We start from the raw sequence: 15,758 nt of genomic DNA on the forward strand, positions 1-15,758 counted from the left end.
TTACAGAGAAATAAAGGCTTGGCTCTGGTCTAAGGCAGAATGCATGCATGGCCTAAGAGTAAAGAGTACCGTTCGGGAGAACAGCTGGGTTGAGTCGTAAGGGCCTTGTAGGAGAAACCCCGGTGCAGAGCTGCAAATATGAGCTTTGACTGTCATCTGACCTTGAATCAGTGGGTAATGGGGAGTCATTAAGGGTCTCTGAGTGGAGGACACCATGACTGGAGCTCAGCTTTAGGGAGAGTCATCTGGCGGAAGTAACAGGATGGAGTGGAGGTGGGATACCAAGGAGGCCGGGAGATGGTCGATTTGTGTCACAGTGAAGTTGCCCAGAAGAGGGGTGACTGAGGGAAAGGCGGGGGAGACTGGAACAGAATGAGTGTGGCTGATGAGAGTGTACAGTGGAGCTTGGGGTGTGGCTGCAGGGCAAGGTGAGCATGGGCTGGCTGAGGGCAGTGGCCGTGTCAGGAGGGAGACCTGGCTGGGAGGAGAAGCAGGTGGTGGAGGAAGTGCCTCGTCTCTAGAGCCATTGGGCTCCCCTCGGTCCTCCTCCTCCCTGGGCATGCTCAACATGAGCTGAGCTCTTGGCCAGAGCTGCCTCTTCACCCCCCACACCCTCTTGGTGTTGGTTCCCTGCCCTTCTTCAGGCCACACCCTGACTACCTTCTTTGTTGCTTTCCGGGCCTCCTAAGGATGACTGCTTGGGAAGGTTTTGCCTTTGGAACTCCTGACTCTCCACCCCTCTTGGTGCTGATCTGCCCTCACAGCTTCACCCGGCCCCCCTGGAAAGATGATTCCCAGATGTGGGAGATAGCGCTCCCACTTCTCTCCTGAGCTCCAGATCTAGGTGTTCAGGTGCTGGCTGGAGATCTCCCAGATCTCAACTACTGTTCTCCTAACCCCAAGAGACTTTGGCCCCTCCTGCCAGAGGCTTACCATGTTACTTACGTTATTACTCCCTTACCGTGCTACTCACTTACCCTGCTACTCACTTACCATGATACTCCCTTACCATGATACTCCCTTACCATGCTACTCCCTTACCATGCTACTCCCTTACCATGGTACTCCCTTACCATGATACTCCCTTACCATGATACTCCCTTACCATGGTACTCCCTTACCACGCTACTCCCTTACCATGCTACTCCCTTACCATGCTACTCCCTTACCATGCTACTCACCATGTTACTCGCTTGCTGAAAACCTTCCAGGGCTCCCCGGTGCTTATTGACTTTAAGAATAGGCTAACCTGCATATGCCAGTGCCAGATTTAGGGAATAAAGAGAAAGAGAACAGCTAATGGACATATAAGACCCTGAGGTCTAATCTCCTGAACAGGGCAGGGCAAGAACCGTGTGTCATTCTTACATTTAATAGTGAGGAGAGAAATGGGGACCAGGAGAGACTGGAGTGGTCAGAAAACTATGAAGATAGCCAAGAGGTGAGGTTTTATCGCAGGAGGAGGAGTCATCCATTCGACTTGGGTAGGTGTGATGTAAAAGCAGTGACAGTCATTTACAAATTCCCAGATTGTCTCTCCCTGCTCTTGCCCTCTTTGACCCTGGTTAGTCTCCCCTCCTCTTTACTCTTGCCTCTTCTGATTCCTTGCTAAATCCCACCTCCCGCAGGTTCAGCTGCTTGCCCTCCAAGCGCCATTCCTAATATACCTGACAGAATATTCCAGTAGCCACCTAAGACAATAATCAGGCAAGTAATCAGAAATGCCCATCCCAGGCTTGTTCACGAAAGTCAAATCTGGAAGCAAACTGGATATCTATCAAGAAGTTAAGTGATTTATAGAGCATCCGAGCTACCCTGGTGTTCTAGTGGGAACCAAGGAAGTTTCATCAGGAGTCCCGGGTCAGATACATTGTTTAAAACGTGGACTCCCCAATACATTTATAAAATTCGAGAATACTTCCAAACTTACTCATTTCTCTAGCCTTTCCTCCTAAAAGTAACCTTACTTTGGGGAACACGTAAGCCCCCTTTTGTGAAGGGGTGGTTATGCGATGGCATATCCACGGTTTAGAATTCCATTTTAGTTTCCTGTTGACATGGCTTCTTTAAGAAAATCTTTGCTCATGTTTTTATTTACACGTGGCAGTCGTGATCTTTCACTATCTATGGCAGGTGGTACAGCTGGGGAGAACCGCCAGCACCACTTTTGAGAGGACACAAGTGCCACCTTAGGAAGGATAGCCCAGCCTGTGCCCACTGTCATCTGAAAGTCCTATGTGAGAAGAAAAACTATAAAATCAAGATCATACTGGAGATGTTTGGGTCTCTGACCCAAGGCAGTTGAAGTCCAGGCATTGCCTTAGAGTTCTCGTGAATTTCTGTTATCAAGGACTTACTACTGAAATCACTTACTACAAAGCAGAACGCACGTGAAACCCAGAGCGACAGAGGCATTGTGGACACCTGGCTTCTTTGTCACTGTCACCCTGGCTTTTGGTGGCTTCCTTTAAGAGAACAGGTGGTTTAAAAAGAATAAATGAAGGAGTTCAGTCCCGGAGTCTGCCCAGCACCCTGCTTTCAGCCTTAGGTGTTGCTGTTGCCCGGGGTGGGTGGAGCGGGGCATGGGGGAAGCGGAGAAGTTTCACTACATCTACTGTTGTGACCTGGACATCAATGTGCACTTTAACATAGGAAGTTTGGAAGGCAAGAGAGAACAAAAGAGTTATAAAGCTGTTCTAGAAGACCCAGTGTTGAAGTTTTCAGGACTGTACCAAGAAACGTGTTCTGACCTCTATGTTACTTGCCAAGATTTTGCAGGAGGGAAGTCTCTCGCCTTGCCAGTGAGACCCTCCTACAAGGCATTTAGTATGAGATGGAACTGGAATGAATGGCTAAAGCTGCCTGTGAAATACCCTGACTGGCCCAGGATGCCCAAGTGGCCCTGACTATTTGGGATGTGTTGGGCCAGGAAAGGCAGTGTCTGTGGGAGGACCAACCGTTTCGCAGTTTGGAGAATATGGCATGTTTCGCCAGGGGATGCATGACTCGAAAGTCTGGCCTAACGTGGAAGCAGACGGATCAGAACCCACAAAAACTGCTGGCAGAACAAGCAGTGCTCTCTCAGAAGGTCAGGTGAGCAGCCTTGCCAAGTTACCTCTAACATCAACAGCAGATAAGCAAATAATGTTGGGTTTGATTTCCGGTTTCTGCAATGTGGAAGACTAAGATCAACTGAAAATCCTCCCACAACAAACAGCTAAAAGTATGAAGTAGCAGTAAAATAGGTAAAACAATTTAGGAAGGTAAGCCTTGCCAAAGATGAGTTTGCAGTCTACAATTACAAACCAATGAAAGCTAAAGTCAATAATCATAACAAACAACTGGAATATATCCACCAGAAATTCAGATAATGGAATATTGAAAATAAAAAAAAACTATTTAAAAATAAAACAATAATATAAAAACATAAAACATAAATCAAAGAATAAAACATAAAAAAGAGAAAGATTATTTACTACTATAGCTATATAATGAAACTTAATATTGGTTAGAGTAATTCTTCGTCTTTTTTTCTCCTTTCTTCAAACTCAAGTGTTTTTTTTTTTTTTAATAAATTTATTTATTTATTTTTGGCTGTGTTGGGTCTTCGTTGCTGCATGCAGGCTTTCTCCAGTTGTGGCGAGCGGGGGCTACTCTTGGTTGAGGCACGCGGGCTTCTCATTGCTGTGGCTTCTCTTGTTGCAGAGCACAGGCTCTAGGCGTGCAGGCTCAGTAGTTGCGGCACGTGGGCTCAGTAGTTGTGGCTTGCGGGCTCTAGAACGCAGACTCAGTAGTTGTGGTGCACAGGTCTAGTTGCTCTGCGGCATGTGGGATCCTCCCGGACCAGGGATTGAACCCATGTCCCCTGCTATGCCAGGTGGATTCTTAACCACTGCGCCACCAGGGAAGTCCAAACTCAAGTGGTTTTATAAGCCGGATTTACAAAGCTGCTGAGATCAATATGACCATGATATTAAAACTAGAGAAAGAAAGTGAAAGAAAGGAATATTACAGATGGTTCTCACTTATAAATATAGATGCAAAATTTCACCTAAAAATTAGCAAACTGAATCAAGCAATTAAAAAATACATCATGCCCAGGGACTTCCCTGGTGGTCCAGTGGTTAAGAATCCACTTTTCAATGCAGGGGACGCAGGTTTGACTGCTGGTGGGGGAACTAAGATCCCACATGCAGCGGGGCAACTAAGCCCGGGAGCAGCAACTAGAGAGAAGCCCACGCGCCGCAATGAAGAGCCCGCATGCCCCAACGAAAGATCCTGCGTGCTGCAACTAAGACCCAATGCAGCCAAAACTTAAATAAATAGATATAAAAAAATACATCATGCCGAAACAGGATTTAGTCCAAGAATGTAAGAACAGTTTAACACAGAATATCTATCAGTGTACATTATTACTGCATTATTGAGTGTTTCAGGGGTCCCCCAAGATGAGATGATGGAATCAGAAGCAGTTGTAATCACAGCTAAGATTTATTATAAACAACACAGCAAGAATATACAACTAGATGGTTCAGTAAAGGAAAAAGATATAGGTGAGGTCTGGAGAAATCAATACACAGGCTTCCTATGCTTCCCCTTCCCAGTCCAGGAAGAGACACACTTGAGTGTACTTCTTTCTCCAGGAAGAAAAATGAAGCCTTTTGGAAAAGCCCATTTGAGACTCAGAAATTAGGGTTTTTACTGGCGGTCTGGTCACACAGGCATTCTCTGTCCTCAAGTACCAAATTTCTAGCCTCCGAGAAAGAAATCAGGTGCTCACCATAAATCACAGTGTACAAACAACCTAGCCACAGTGAAACATCTATACCAGTTAGAGAATGTTTCAGCAGTCAAGTTCTCACACCTTAGCGGGAGGCCATCGTTGCAAGCAGGTCCTTTTAAAGATAGCAGCTTCAAGGCTGCTATGTTAACTATCTCCTGCACATTAAATTAAAGGAGAAAAATAACATATGGTCAAAAGAATCCCCAATGGTACCAACTTTTTGGTAAGTTTCAACAAACATTCATCATACAAAGTATTTTTAAAATAAAATAGGACTGTCTTAACCCGATATAAGAAATATACCAAGAACTGATAAGCAACATCTTACCAAATGGTTAAATGTAAGAAACATTCTCATAAAGTCAGGAACAAAACAAGAATGCTTCTACTACTGTTCCGATTAGACACTGTACCAGAGTTTCTTGTACTAGACAGTATAAGAAAACTGTATACGTAGAGCTAAGAAATAAAAATTATTTACAGATGAAAATCACATAGAAAAGTCAGAACTATTAGATAAACTGTTAAAATAATGAGTTGAGAAAAGTTGTTAGATACAAGATTAATATACAGAAATCAGTTATTATTCCAACATTCCTATTATTCCCTTTTTACCAATCTAAAAATACAGTCTTTAAAAGATATTTACACTAGCAACAAAGACTACATGAAATTTAGAAATAAACCAAACAGAAAAGGTATAGATCTTCATCCTGGAAATCCAGCAATATCACGCCTAGAGTTCTACACTAAAGAAACTCACTTTGGGCATAAGGCGATACATACAAGTATATTCACTTCAGCCTTGATAATAACACAAAAAATTGAGCTTGTTGGGCGAATAAATAATAAACTGATTTACTCATACACTGGGATACTAAACAACAGTTTAAATGAAAACATTTGAGCCATGTAGATTAACATGGATAAATCTCAGAGACAGAATTAAGTTTAAAAAAGCAAATTGAAATGAAGGAATGAGGGAAGTCTTTCCAAATATTTGTGATTTTTTTCATCTTTTTAAAAAAGTGTGAAACAAATAAGGCAAACTGTTAACATATGTTCAGTTTTGACAGTGAATACATGGATGTCTATTACATTATTCTGCATACTTTTGTTTCATAATAAAAATAAAAATTTAAATACATACATACATAATTTTAAAACTCAGACATTTAACTTGCCAGGACTGGGAAAACAATAAATCTATAGTCAACGAATGAAAAAAAAAAAGAATAAATGAAGAGTGGTCTTGGGAGCCTTTGCTCCTATTGTTTGTGGGTGTGTAGATATAGATTCTGGCTTCTGCTGAATAGTGAGAATATTCTCTTAGAGGATGCCTCTAGCTTGGGTTGACAGGTGACAAATATATATCTCAACATTCATATTTGGAGCTTCATGCAATCAGGTGAGTGAAATACTGCAGCAAATCTTCTCCCTTTGCCTGATTGTATCTGTGTAAAGTTTGGAATAAAATAATGTACAAATTTTAATGAAAATAATTATGGATACCCATATGCCATTTTTTTTCTGCAGTGCTGGGCTTCACAAAGTTTTAATGGGTGTCACTTTATAGAAACCACTTTTTAAATTGGAGTATAGTTGCTTTACAATGTGTTAGTTTCTGCTGCACAGCAAAGTGAATCAGTTATACGTATACATATATCCACTCTTTTTTAGATTTCCTTCCCATTTGGTCACCACAGATCATTGAGTAGAGTTCCCTGTGCTAAACAGTAAGTTCTCATTAGTTATCTATTTTATATATAGTAGTGTATATATGTCAATCCCAATCTCCCAATTCGTCCCACCCCTCTTTCCCCGCTTGTTAACCATAAGTTTGTTCTCTACATCTATGACTCTATTTCTGCTTTCCAATAAGTTCATCTGTACCATTTTTCTAGATTTCACATATAAGCAATACTATACGATATTTGTTTTTCTATTTCTGACTTACTTCACTCTGAATGACAATCTCTAGGTCCACCCAGGTCTCTGCAAATGACACTATTTTGTTCATTTTTATGGCTGAGTAATATTCCATTGTATATATGTACCACTTCTTCTTTATCCATTCCTCTGTCAATGGGCATTTAGGTTGCTTCCATGTCCTGGCTATTGTAAATAGCACTGCAATGAACATCAGGGTGCATGCATCCTTTAGAATTATGGTTTTCTCTGGATATATGCCTAGGAGTGGGATTGCTGGGTCATATGGTAGGTCTATTTTTAGTTTTTTAAGGAACCTTCATATTGTTCTCCATAGTGGCTGTACCAGTTTACATTCCCACCAACAGTGTAGGAGGGTTACGTTTTCTCCATACCCTCTCCAGCATTTATTATTTGTAGACTTTTTGGTGATGGCCATTCTGACTGGTGTGAGATGATAACCTCATTGTAGTTTTGATTTGCATTTCTCTAATAATTAACAATGCTGAGCATCTTTTCATGTTCCTCTTGGCTATCTGTATGTTTTCTTTGGAGAAATGTCTATTTAGATCTTCCTCCCATTTTTTGATTGGGTTATTTGTTTTTTTGATATTGAGCTGCATGAGCTGTTTGTATACTTTGGAGATTAATCCCTTGTCAGTTGCTTTGTTTGCTAATATTTTCTCCCATTCTGAGGGCTGTCTTTTTGTTTTGTTTATGGTTTCCTTTGCTGTGCAAAAGCTTTTAAGTTTAATTAGATCCCATTTGTTCATTTTTGTTTTTATTTTCATTACTCTGGGAGGTGGATCAAAAAAGATCTTGCTGTGATTTATGTCAAAGAGTGTTCTGCCTATGTTTTCCTCTAAGAGTTTTATAGTGTCTGGCTTTATATTTAGGTCTTTAATCCATTTTGAGTTTATTTTTGTGTATGGTGTTAGGGAGTGTTAGAATTTCATTCTTTTACATGTAGCTGTCCAGTTTTCCCAGCACCACTTATTGAAGAGACTGTTTTTTCTCCATTGTATATTCATGCCTCCTTTGTCATAGATTAGGTGACCATAGGTGTGTGGGTTTATCTCTGGGCTTTCTATCCTTTTCCATCGATCTATATTTCTGTTTTTGTGCCAGTACCATACTGTCTTGATTACTGTAGCTTTGTAGTATAGTCTGAAGTCAGGGACCCTGACTCCTCCAGCTCCGTTTTTCTTTCTCAAGATTGCTTTGGCTATTTGGGTTTTTTTTGTGTTTCCATATAAATTGTAAAATTTTTTGTTCTAATTCTGTGAAAAATGCCATTGGTAATTTGATAGGGATTGCATTGAATCTGTAGATGGCTTTTGGTAGAAACCACTTTCAGTAGTGAAAGTCCTTGACAACAGAAGTAGCTGGGGACTCAAAGCAATGTTCAAATTTCAACTGCCTTGGCCCAGGACTAGAAGAACATCACCAGCCTGGAAGCTGATAAGACCCAAGTGCTAGCAGCTTCCTTTGGTTCTTGCTTATTTTCTAGCAATTCCAGTGGTCTTTTCTATGGATTACTTTATGTCCATAATAATGAAACTCTATGGTCAGTTCACAGTCTTTAGGCAGGGGCCAGGGGCTGAGGGCCAATTGTATGTCTCCCTCTCATGTTTCCCCTCAAACTCATGATATGAATGAGATCTGGGTAAATTACACATTAAGAAGATTATGATTAATGACACTGAGATGATAACTGTACTGGGAAGAACAGCTGGGAACAAAGAGTGTTCTAGATGGAAATACTGGACCAAACCCTGATCCTGTTATTCATCATAGAGAAACTCCCTTCACACAGCATGGAACATGGGGTTCTAAGCCTCTTGGTGTTCCAGTGAGCTAGGGTTGCCAAGAGCACTCATTCGCAAATGTTCTTAGATTCCTACTGTCATGCTTCATTTGATCCTGCTTCCTATTTTGAAGAGATTATTTTTACTGATTTGACTTAGGTCAAAAATCTTTGTTTGTTGATGCTATCTTGTATTTCCACCTTGGCCTCTATAATTCTTTTGTTTCTAAGATCAGCAAGTTTCTAAAAGCCAAATTTGAAAAGCATATAATTACCTTATAGTGAATACTAATATGAGAATAATTTTTTTATTGTTAATATAATGAAGTAATTTATTTGCTCTGGTTAATTTTAACCATTAAACCATAGCAGACGGGTGCAGTCCAAAGGCCTGGACACTAGTCCTGGTGGTCATTAACTAGTGGGGTAAACTTGAGTGACCTTGGACATATCATTTAATCTCTCTGGTCTAGTTTCCTCATCTGGAAAATGAAAGGGTTGGGTCAGATGACCTGTAATAGTTACTCCAACTGCAATAGTCTATGCTCGTTTAATACAGGCTCAATCCAGTCTCTAAGTCTGTAATTAAAGTATGATTACATGCTTTTATATGAGATGAGAAGGAGAATCTTCACAGGCCTTTTAGCGTACCTGCCAAAAGGAATCATTCATTATCATTTTGCTTTACTGATATTTACTTCTCACTTCCTAAACTACTCTACAAATAAAATATAAAAATCCAGGAACTCAGTATAGGAAAATGATGCATGTAAATGTATCTCACATCCTTGTCTTTAACATGTTTTTAATTGCTACATCTCTATGCAATGGTAATTAAATAATTTGCCTATGTCATTCTAAATTCTGAGTGAGGACTGTTGTCTGTGTTGAACTCCAGGTCCAGTGCCTGAAACAAAATAGGTCACATTGAGAGCCTGCAGCTTGGGGAACGTGATCGCAGCAAGGCCCTCATTTTCACATTGTACATAATTATAGGAAGACACAATGAGGTTTTTCTGTGGCCTTTTAAAAAATTGTAGGGTCTGTATGTCTAAACTTTTAAAAAATACATACTTCAATTTTTAGAACAGTTTTTGGTTCACAGTAAAATTGAGGTACGGAGAGTTCCCATATACCTTCTGACCCTACACATGCATAGCCTCCTCCATTATCAACATCCCTGACCAGGGTGGTACATTTGTTACTATTGATGAACCTACAATGACACATCATAATCACTCAAAGATCATAGTTTACCTTGGGTTTCACTCTAGGTGTTGTACACTTTATGGGTTTGAACAAATGTGTAATGACATGTGTCCACCATTATAGTGTCATGCAGGGTCATTTCACTGCTCTAAAAATCCTATGTGCTCTGCTATTCATCCCTACTTCCTCCTAACCCCTGTAACCATTGATCGATTTGCTCTCTCCATAGTTCTGACTTTTCCAGAATGTCATATATTTGGAATCATACAGTATTTCATCTTTTCAGAGTGGCTTCTTTCACATAGTAATATGCATTTTAAGTTTCCTCTATGTCTTTTCATGGCTTGATGGCTCATTTCTTTTTAGCGCTGAATTATATTCCATTGCTTGGTTGTACCACAGTTTTTTTTTTTTAGTCCATTCACTTACTGAAGGACATCTTGGTTGCTTCCAAGTTTTGGCAATTATGAATAAAGCTGTTATAAACATCTATGTGCAGGTTTTTGTGAGGACATAGTTTTCAAGTCCTTTGGGTTGAAAGAAAAGTGATTACCGAATTATATGGTAAGATTATTTTAGTTTTGTAAGAAGCTGCCAAACTTTTCCAAAGTGGCTGTCCCATTTTGCATTCCTACTATTTTTGCATTCCCATCTCAAGCAACAATCATTGTTAATTGTTTTTAGCAAACTTCTGGAGTCCCACTGAGTTTGGAATGCCTTAGGGGTTAACCAGCACTGGATTTAGGGTGAGGTGACAACCAGCCCTGTAGATTAGAGTGGAGGAGGGGGGTGTTCAGGAGGCTTGTAAATGTCGTGTGTGTGTGTGTGTGTGTGTGTGTGTGTGTGTGTGTGTGTGTGTGTATTAAGAATTATGTCTGTAAGGATGTCATAAATTAGAGAAAAAAAGTGTTTTGAGGATTAATGTGTGAATACACTGTCTCCACGTGGATGGACTGTGTCACTTACTTATGGACACAATTCTATAGTAGTATTTGATTCTCAGAGCAATCACATTTTTTTTTTTTTTGCTGAATTTCTATTTCTTGCCACAAGGTGGCATCTAATTTTCATTAATATCCGAGACAAACTTCATCTCTCACCACTCAAACTGGAAACCCACATCTGTCTCAGCCTCTGGACTCTTAGAGTACCACAATTTTTTCAAATGGCAGCATTTCCAAAGGATATTGAGTTACCTTGGGTTCCTCTAGGAGTCTTGAACTAAACCTTTTGTATCTGTAAGTCAGATCTGTATCAAGGCATGTGCATGCATTTTAACTTTTTTAAATTGATAATTGTGCTGCAGATCCTTCATAGTTTGGGAACTTTTCCCATGTGTTTCTTTGCCTTACGCCCAAGACTGGAGGCATGAATTATTTTGACATATGCTTATTATATGCCACATGCTATTTTGCTTGGGAGTGAGAGAGTACAGAGAAGGCTTTACGCAAAGATCTGGGTTTCAAGCTGGGTCTACACAAGATATATGCATGAAACAACCCTGAAGGAAAATCTCCCAAGGCAAATTGGCTAAGTTGAAGACCATTTGTATGAGTAAGGTCTCTAGATCCATGAGGGAAGGGATCAAGTCTGATTGGGTTCACCATTGTGTTTCTAGCACCTTGCACAGTGCCTGCAGGGGTCATGACTCAGCTGAAAACTGTGGACTTTGGGGCCCTGAGACCTGGGTTCAAAAGCCCGCTTGCTAGCAGTAGGACCTTGGACAAGTCACTAAGATGGTTTGTGCTCTATTTTTCCTCTCAGTTGTGTGAGGATGATAATTAAAACCTCAAAAGACTGTTGTAAAGATTGAGTGAATAATATAAATGAAACCAACTGCCAGTGGGTGTTAGGGCCCTGAGTTTCTTCTCTTTTCAAAGATGTAAAATTATCTTGAGCTGGATGTCGCAAGGATTTGGCCCAGAGACACCATTCCCGTGTTCCCTCGTGCAAAACCGTTGTATCCATTAAGCACTATAGATTCAGTGCCTTAGGAGTACCAGCGTTGCAGGGAACCATGGGAATGTTTGGAAACCAAAAAGAAATGTATTGATTTCAAAATATGAAAAGAAAACTGAAAAATCAAAATTAATGAACATTTAATTAAATGTCTATTAAACATTATATCAGTGAGTTAACTGCTTCTAGCTCTTATATAGCCACGTAGAAGTTGCATTTAGCGTGGGACGTGAGTAAATTAAAACTTTTTGATTTGATGTGGGATGAAGACTTAGGGACACAGGCCTATAAAGTTCTTAAAACAGTTCCACTCCTGTGGCTGGTGCAGGCATGGAATCCTTAAGGGTGAGCTGGCTTGCCATGCCAGGTGAGGCAGGGCCTGGGGGTTTATCAGTCCTCCTGACCTGTTACTTTCCTTCAACAGCTAGATCAGATAGCATAGGGTGAGCCTGACAGAGGATGAAGAATGGATTGGAAAAAGGGTTCTGTGGATCCTTTCTCATTAGTGGATACTCTTTGGCTTCTCAGTAATAAGGAAATTAACAATTTACATTTGACTTATACTTTATTTTAAAAATCTAGCCGTATTCATTGATCTTTTCCAGTTGCAGTGAGAGCCCCAGAAAAAGGAAAACTCTTGCTGTATGTTGGTAATATGAGAGGACACTCATATTACAGTCTATTTCCTCTTATTTACTAAATGCATGCTTTATGTAAGAACATCCTTCCCTTAGGTTGAGTTATGGCACTACCTTCTCCTTCTGTAAAGGTGGGGAGGGCTGAATGAAGCTGGGAGATAAGCAGAAGCATCTGTATGCTATAGAAAGAGGAGGAAATGCTTCGTCAGGAGCTTGGAGCTCCCAGGACTGGTTTTGATACCCAGCAATTAAGTTCAAGCTTATGTCTCCCAGAGTCGCTGCATTAAAGCACAGGGAATTTTAGGAACCCAGGAGAGTGACTGCTAGACTGCTTAGACTGCTCACCTGACAAAACCTCCACTCTATGCCAATAAGGATTTAGTTGCCAGAGAAATTGGTGTGTGTGTGTGTGTGTGTGGCAAGAGGGGTGGATTAGCTTCTTTGCAAAAGGAGACTTCAGTTCGTAGAAGAAGCCACGCTGGTTTGCGTTATAGAGGATGCCTATATTCCTAGGCATCTATTATGCTCTGTGATTGATAATATTTGCATCCGTTGTTTTTCCAGGAAGTTACTGAGCAAAGTGAGGAACACCATCCTAGAAGGGCAAAGGCAGAGTTGTCTGTGATTTTTTGAAAGACTACTGAACCTGAAACACAGCTCAGGAAAGTGGGGCCTGAGGAAATGTGACCAGGATATGCAAACTGATGAGCAGAGCACCTGAGCTAACTGTGGAGGAGGAGGGAGCCAGAACACGGTGCACAAAGTTTACCTGGTTTGTTGAACAGGTGTCATCTCTGTCATACGTCACTAAGCACCAGGCTGAGACAAAGGCGACTTCCTCCTTCTCATGGTGTTGCTGTTTGCACTTGACATCAGGGCTGACAGGATGAGAGGAGGGATGTGGCCGTGATCCAGCTCAAAGGGGCTCAGGACCCAGTGACTTTTAGCTGTGAGCACAGTCTAAGAAAGGGCAAGTCCTGGTGCAACAAGGCACCCGAGCCCTGTCTCCTGGTGTCCTCTTCACTAAGGCAGAGAATGTGGGTTTCTCCAGTGGCCGGTCCTGGGGACTTGAACTGCCTGGGACTGCTCTGACTCTTTTTTTTTTTTCTTCCTGTCGTGGTATTGGAAAGGCTGTGAGAATAACTTAACCAACCTGCTCTTGATTAGAACTGCAGGGAAAAAAGGAATATCCTGGGAGATCATCACAGTTGCAGATTCACCTCACTTTAAGCAGATGATGAAATTCAAAACTCTGGTTTACATAGATAATAGTGCATATCAGATGCACTAAGTTTACCTCAAGAAAGAATGCACACTAAGATTCTTTTTAAAAGTAAGCCTGCTTGGTGAATTTTTAAATATTGAAATATACAAGAGTCCCATTTGCATTCAGCTTTTAGAAATATGTATGTTTACCTAAGGAAGGGACATGTGAAATTGAAGAAATAACAGACTGCTAAATTTTAAAAAAATATTTATAAATTTACATTGAGAATAATGAACTTGTTTGGTGTTCAGTTCTGAGTTTTGAGAAGTGTATAAAGTCATGTAATCACCACCATGATCAAGGTACAGAATATTTCCATCACTCCCCCAAATTCCCTTAAGCTGCCCTTTTATAGTCAAATTTTTCCTCAACCGCTGACCCTTGACAAACTGTTCTCCATCTGTATAGTTTTGCCTTTTGCAGAAGGTCATACAAATTGTAGACTATTTTCTATTGTGTGGATGTAACTCAGTTTGTTTATCCATTCACCAATTGAAGGATATTTGGATTGTTTCTAGTTTGGTGATTATGAATAAAACTGCTCTAAGCATCTGCATACAAGTTTTTGTATAAACATAAGTTTTCATTTCTCTAAGGTAAATATTTAGGAATGGGGTTGCTGGGTTATATGGTAAGTGTATGTTTATCTTTATAAGAAACTGCCAAATAGCTCTCTAAAATGGCTATATTGTTTGTATTCTTACCAGCAATGTATGAGAATTCCAGTGGCACTAAACAATATGAAACAATTTTTGCTCTTAATGATAACACATATTTTCAAGAACTTAAGACAAGAAAAATAGCCCATGGTTTTTATCCAGAGTTTTAGAATTTCTGTTGTTCTTTATCTTTCCTCATTCCTGAAGTTCTAAGTTTCCCTTTGGTATCATTTCCTTTTAGGCTGAAGAACATCCTTCAGCATTTCTTTTAGAGCAGATCTTCTGCTAACAAATTCTTACTTTTCCTTAATCTGAAAATGTCTTTTATTTGCCTTGAAGGTTATATTCAATGGGTTTAAAGTCTGAGTTGGCAGCTCTTTCAGATTGTTAGAGGTTCTGTTCCATTGTCTTCTGGTCTCCATGGTGCCTGATGAGAAATCTGCAGTTATTTGACTAATGTCTCTTGTATGTAATATATCATTTTTCTCTGGCTGTTTTCAAGATTTTTTTCTTACCATATGTTTTCTATCAATTTGGTTATGATTTGCTGGTTTTCATTGAGTTTCTCTTGATTGAGGTTCACTGATATTTTTGATTTGTAAATCTATATTTTCCACAAAATTTGGAAAGTTTTCACCCTTATTTCTTCAAATATTGTTTCTGTACCAATATCTCTCTTCTCATTTTGGGACTCCAATGACATGAATGTTAAACTTTTGATATCATCTCACAAGTTCCTAAAGCTAAATTTATTTGTTTGAAAATTTGTTTTTTCTCTCTTCTTCAGATTGGAAAATCACTATTGATCTACCTTCAGATTCACTCACTTTTTCCTTTGTCATCTTCATTCTGCTATTGAGTGAATTCTTTATTTCAGATATCATATCTTTTAGTTCTACACTAAAAAGTAGTTTCTTTTTCTCTGATGAGAATGTCTGTCTTTATATCCTTGTCAAAAGTATACATCCATATCTCATGGAGTGTGGTTATAATATTGCTTTAATGTCTCTGTCTGATCATTCCAATATCTAGGTATTCCCAGGGTTGGCATCTGCAAATTGCCTTTTCTTGAGCCTTGGCCATATTTTCCTCGTTGTTGGCATGTTGAGTAATTTTAGATTGTATCCTGAACACTTTGAATAGTATGTTGTGAAAGTCTGAGTCCTGTTAAAATCCTCTGGAGAATGTTTATTTACTTATTTTTTGTTTTAGCAGGCAATCAACCTGATTATGTTCAGACTGCAGGTTCAGTTTTACCTACTTAGGGGTGGTAGATCCAACATCAGTTTGATGAATCTATCCAGGCATGTGCCACTCAGAGTTTAGTCTGGGACTTAGTCAGTCTTTATATCATAGTTCATTACTCAAAGTCTTCACTATGCTTCTTTGGATCTGTTCCACATGTGTGCTGTTCAAAAGTGAGCTTGGGGTTTGTATTGGTTCCTACACACAATTATGGTGTCTGCTTCTCCAGCTCTCTTCTCTATAAAATTACCCCACCCCCCAA

Source organism: Balaenoptera physalus, assembly GCF_965194825.1.
Source record: "Balaenoptera physalus genome assembly, chromosome: 7".
NCBI classification, from domain to species: Eukaryota; Metazoa; Chordata; class Mammalia; order Artiodactyla; family Balaenopteridae; genus Balaenoptera; species Balaenoptera physalus.